The sequence below is a fragment of the Primulina eburnea genome, chromosome 6 (assembly GCF_022965805.1).
Source record: "Primulina eburnea isolate SZY01 chromosome 6, ASM2296580v1, whole genome shotgun sequence".
Taxonomy (NCBI): Eukaryota; Viridiplantae; Streptophyta; class Magnoliopsida; order Lamiales; family Gesneriaceae; genus Primulina; species Primulina eburnea.
In genome coordinates this window covers 28,230,980-28,237,119 of record NC_133106.1, presented here as the reverse complement: position 1 = coordinate 28,237,119, position 6,140 = coordinate 28,230,980, and the positions used below count along the sequence as shown (strand labels likewise).

At 32.9% G+C, this 6,140-nt stretch overlaps 2 long non-coding RNA genes across 2 annotated transcripts; one reads left to right on the top strand and one right to left on the bottom strand.

The window, feature by feature from the left end:
• Window positions 1-1,603, bottom strand: LOC140833416 (uncharacterized). The gene is made up of 5 exons (XR_012118468.1): window positions 1,390-1,603; window positions 1,214-1,304; window positions 989-1,115; window positions 801-879; window positions 1-129 (listed from the first exon to the last, which is right to left on the bottom strand). It is a non-coding gene; the product is annotated as an uncharacterized lncRNA (long non-coding RNA).
• Window positions 1,604-3,913: 2,310 nt separating this feature from the next.
• Window positions 3,914-5,590, top strand: LOC140833415 (uncharacterized). Its single transcript, XR_012118467.1, has 4 exons — window positions 3,914-3,975; window positions 5,133-5,216; window positions 5,337-5,444; window positions 5,524-5,590. It is a non-coding gene; the product is annotated as an uncharacterized lncRNA (long non-coding RNA).
• Window positions 5,591-6,140: the final 550 nt, after the last annotated feature.

Here is a 6,140-nt window from a genome sequence, read left to right as displayed (position 1 = left end):
TCGGATAAGTTAAGGATTTGGCTAATCTTGCAAATCTGGAAATTAAATGGCTGATCAACGCTTTGGTATGCTTTCTCGTACAATGTCTCAGAAATAACAGTATCTACATATTGTCTATTAGATTTTACCCTAAAAAATGGTTGTATGTGAGTGACAAACAGTCCACAATATTAAGATTACTCCAAGCCTGAAGAAAATACATTAATAAAGAGTAGGAATTTTAGGAAAATCTAGCCACACTAAGGACGTAACAAAGATACCTTTTGTTGTACAAATAGGATTTTTTCTTTCTTATCCCATAAAACGTTGAATAAGTAGGAAAACAATTACCTAATAAAAAAGCTAGCTTAAATTTCAGCTACTTTGGTTGATGTTATTGTAAGTAGAGTAAAAGTAAGCTGAGCAAATATAAGTTGAGAAAATGCTGAGATTGTGGGAGAAACAAACATAAAACTCTGAAAATGTTGTTTTTATATTTTAGTAAACTAATATCTGCAATTTGGAAATGATAATATTGTAAAATATGTTGTGCGTAAAGTTACTTGTAGACAATAATAAATCATAAAGTTTCCTCATAGTTAGTATAGCTAAAAAGTAGTATAGGCGTAGATAATTATAGTATAAAAAATAGTATAATTTTGCGTAAATGAGTGGCAAAGGTGTAAGGAAAGTTGGAGCCAATAAAATGGGTGTACATCAATGAGCTAAAAGACATCTGGAATTAACAGATTGAATGTAGGAAAGAAGGATAAGTTTAGAAAATTTAGAATGAAAGAATAAAAAGTGAGGCTCTCAATTACCACAACCGCAAGTCTTCAGCATGTGAGATTGGATGATCTAACAAAATAGTACTGCTTGGTATCGTTCCAATTGTTAACCCTACAACAGAATATTTTTTGTAAATAAAAGCGTTTCTAATTAGATAAAATACACTGTAATATAGCATCTACTTATTTTACAAAACATAAGCATAAAATAATGATTTTACCGTAGAAAGTGTTTATAGAAAGACGCATCCCTAAATCTATAGGCATATGTTGTGAGCATTCTTTGTCAAATAAGGTGCCTCAGTTTGCAAAAATTCTTCCCATAATGTAAGGATCAAAGCTCTTCGCCTGTATGCATAATGAAGTGTATTTTTACATTTAACATAAGTGGAAGAAACATTAAATTACATTAAATCAAAGCCTGGGATCAGAAGTAAATAGTTTACTCTTCGTTGATGATCACAAAATCTTGTAAATTTCTTATAGTTCTTTCAACAAACCGTAGTGGAAATACATGTACAACACTGCATAGCAAATCTGGGAAAAACCTTTTCAATAAAGCAAGAAAAAGTATATCATATATTAGGTACACATAAGAAAATAGGTTGTTGAACTACTCGACTGATTTGCCTAGTTGGCACATCTGCCAGTTAAGAGAACTCTACAAAAGGAGTAAGCTAATAAATATGGTCAATTGGTATACGCTTATGTTCCTATGTACGTCTGATGTAAGTGCTTCGGCTAAGTATCATTTGATGTTTTGAAGTTCCTAGAATTGGGGTGTTTCCCGTTATTTCCCTAATCTTTGTATTCTCGACATAATAAGTGTTGTACAACTCGAGTATTACTCGATCCCGACTTTTTTTCTTACTTGATGAGAATTGGTTATGGAATTGAGGGAAACTAACTGACAAAGCTGAAATCCAAATATACCTCATACGGTAAACATCTCGTTTACAGATGATTTTACATCTTTAAATGCACTAATAGAAATAGTATTCCCAAAAATCGATGACTGCAATATAGACTTCTCTTTATTTGTTAAGCGCGCCATACTTACTACAAGAAATGATTTTGTTCACGAGGTCAACGATGTCGTAATTAATAAGTTTCATGGAGAAGAAACTACATATTTTAGTTGTGATGATAACATAAGTAATTGTATTGTACCAGACCAAGGAGAGTTGTTTCACTGCTTGACTCCTCAAGGACTTCCTCCTCATAAACTAACTTTCAAAATAAATGCACCAGTCATTTTCCTAAGAAACATAAACCCAACTGAAGGACTTTGTAATGGTACACAACTTCTTTGCAAAGATTTTAACACAAATGTTATTTATGCTGAAATCTCAGTTGGAATCTATGCAGCAAACCTGTCTTCATTCCTCGTATAACATTAGAGGCACCAGGCGATGATTTTTCAACTATTCCATTTAAGAGGAAACAATTTCCAGTACGGCTATGTTATGCGATGACCATTAACAAAGCACAAGGCCAAACTTTAGATTTCGTTGGTGTCTATTTGAAAGAACCTGTTTTTTCACACAGCCAGCTTTATGTTGCGCTTTCAAGAGCAAAAAGTATAGATCAATTAAAAGTACTTATCAGGCCACTCATACCATGGTTCCAAAGCACTGACTATACAAAGAACGTTGTATATCAAGATGTTCTAGCTCCTGCAAAGTTTATTTAATATAGGTAAACCCTAGGCAAATTATTATTTTTATTTAATATACGTTCATTTTTTGCATGTCATTGGAGCTAGAACATCCTGATATACAACGTTCTTTGTATAGTCAGTGCTTTGGATCGATGGTACGGGTGGCCTGATAAGTACTTTTAATTTATCTATGTTTTTTGCTCTGGAAAGCGCCACATAAAGTTAGTCGTGTGAAAAAACGGGTTCTTTCAAATAGACACCAACGAAATCTAAAGTTTGGCCTTGTGCTTTGTTAATAGTCATCGCATAACATAGCCGTAATGGAAATTGTTTCCTCTTAAATGGAATAGTTGAAAAATCATCGCGTGGAGCCTCTAATGTTATACGAGGAATGAAGACAGGTTTGCCTGCATGGATTCCGACTGAGATTTCAGCATAACTAACATTTGTGTTAAAACCTTTGCAAAGAATCCGTGTACCATTACAAAGTCCTTCAGTTGGGTTTATGTTTCTTAGCAAAATGACTGGTGCATTTATTTTGAAAGTTAGTTTATGAGGAGGAAGTCCTTGAGGAGTCAAGGAGTGAAACAATTCTCCTTGATTTGGTACAATACAATTACTTATGTTATCATCACAACTAAAATATGTAATTTATTCTCCATGAAACTTATTAATTAGGACATCATTGACCTCGTGAACAAAATCATTTCTTGTAGTAAGTATGGCGCGCTTAACAAATAAAGAGAAGTCTATATTGCAGTCATCGATTTTTGGGAATACCATTTTAATTAGTGCATTTAAAGATGTAAAATCATTTGTAAATGAGATGTTTACCGTATTAGTTATTTGGATTTCAGCTTTGTCGTTAGTTTCCTCAATTCCATCACCAATTCTCATCAAGTAAGAAGAAAAGTAAGGATCGAGTAATACTCGAGCTATACAACACTTATTATGTGGGTAATGCAAAGATTAGGGAAATAACGGGAAACACCCAATTCTAGGAACTTCAAAACATCAAATGATACTTAACCAAAGCACTTACACCAGACGTACAGATGAACATAAGCGTATACCAATTGACTATATTTACCAGCTTACTCCTTTTGTAGAGTTCCCTAAACTGGCAGATGTTCCAACTAGGCAAATCAGTCGAGTATTTCAACAACCTATTTTCCTATGTGTACCTAATATATGATATACTTTTTCTTGCTTTATTGACAAAGTTTTTCCCAGATTTGCTATGCAGTGTTATACATGTATTCCCACAACGGTTTGTTGAAAGAACTATAAGAAATTTACAAGATTTTGTGATCATCAGCGAAGATTAAACTATTTACTTCTGATCCTAGACTTTGATTTACTCTATTTTAATGTTTCTTCCACTTATATTAAATGTAAAAGTACACTTTCATTATGCATACAAGCGACGATCTTTGATCCTTACATTATGGGAAATTTTTTTGCAAACTGAGGCACCCTATTTGATAAAGAATGCTCACAACATGCCTATAGTTTTAGGGATGCGTCTTTCTATAAACACTTTTTACGGTAAAAACATTATTTTATGCTTATGTTTTGTAAAATAAGTAGATGCTATATTACAATGCATTTTATCTAATTACAAACGCTTTTATTTACAAAAAATATTCTGTTATAAGGTTATCCATCGGAACCATACCAAGTAGTACTATTTTGTTTTATCTTCCAATCTCACAGGCTGAAGACTTGCGGTTGTGGTAATTGAGAACCTCACTTTTTATTCTTTCATTCTAAACTTTCTAAACTTATCCTTCTTTCCTACATTTAATCTGTTAATTCCAGTTGTCTTTTAGCTCATTGATGTTCACCCATTTTATTACCTCCAACTTTCCTTACATCTTTGCCACTCATTTACGCAAAATTTTACTATTGTTTATAAATATACTATAGTTATTTATGCCTATACTACTTTTTAGCCATACTAACTATGAGAAAACATTCTGATTTATTATTGTCTACAACTAACCTTACGCACAACATATTTTACAATATTATCATTTTCAAATTGCATATATTACTTTTCTAAAACATAAAAACAACATGTTCAAAGTTTTATGTTCGTTTCTCCCACAATCTCAGCATTGTCGCAACTTATATTTGCTCAGCCTACTCTTAATCTACTTAGAATAACATCAAACCAAAGTAGCTGAAATTTAAGCTAACTTTTTTATTAGGTAAATTTTTTCCTACTTATTAAGCGTTTTATGGGATACGACAGAAAAAATCTTATTTGTACAACAAAAGGTATCTTTGTTCGTCCCGAGTGTGGCTAGAATTTCCTAAAATTCCAACTCTTTATTAATGTATTTTATTCAAGCTTGGCGTAATCTTAATATTGTGGATTGTTATCACTCACATACAACCATTTTTTAAGGTAAAATCTAACAGATAATATGCAGATACTGTTATTTCTGAGAAATTGTATGAGAAAGCATACCAAAGCGTTGATCAGATATTTAATTTCCAGATTCGTAAGATCAGCCAAATCCTTAGCTTATCCGAAACATTAATTGCACTTTTATCCGTATATTCTTTTAAATTTCTTTAAGTTCCAAGATTAAGTGCTAATACAAAAACATTTCATTCACATCTTAAATCTTTCTGGGTAAAATCTGGGCCTAAAATGACAGATTCGCAGCACTGTTTGTACTTTTAGCCTTTCCAAGTTGTGCCAAATCTTGTGAAGCTGCTTACGGATACGAATTCACTTGCTTTTACTTCAACAATACTTTCCCAAGCCCGATACCACTGTATGTTACCCCTGTACCCTAAAAACCTAAACATTGCCGTACTTAAACCTATTACTTTTACTACAACTTATCACTCACTTACGTTGTGCCTAATTATATCTGTGTACATTACGCTTCCAGGCAGAATTATCTGACGGAACTGGAAACTTGACTGTATATGTGGAACACCGGGAATCACAAATGTTATTAGGCATGACAAGCGAAGAGCTCGTTGAAGCAGCCCAAGAGGTATATTCAGTTGCAAACAGTTCAGTTCAATAAATGATGGATACAATCTTTTAACTTTTGCTTTTCTTATCTAAAACAGGGAAGAGATTTTAGTCCCAACCCCATTAATGAAAAATTCAAAGATTTTCAATTCCTTTTTCAAGTTAAAGTCATCAAGGAATGAAACAAGAGAGAGATTATTCGTACGAAATACAGTCATAGCGTGTTTTCCATCAGATGAATCATAGTTAGTGTCGTGCAGCTCTAAAGAAAAAAACTTGACTTCACAGGTTAAAAAAGAGTTGGTGACCAGTATATACCCGTGCCCGAATCTCCGGCAAGCACTTCGACCACAAAGAGCGCATATTCCAACAACTCTGGCTGAGCATCGAATCAGTTCAGCCACCAAAAGAAGCTTTGACTTCGAAAAAAATATAACACAAAAAAGCCCGAAGCATGCTATAAATGATTAAGGTACTTACATTGTGTATACTTTTAAAATTGATTTGTTGGTAATTTCTTAAAAATGTTATTATCCAAATGATTTACATGCCTAGGATCTTCTGAAACATATACACTGAAATGAATCAAAAAAATGAGTTTGTATATATAAAATATATCTACTACTTACCTTAAAACAAACACAACGTCACAGAATATAATGAAAATACCATGTTTTCTCTTCGTGTTAGCTGATTGAATCATCTTTTTTTTAAC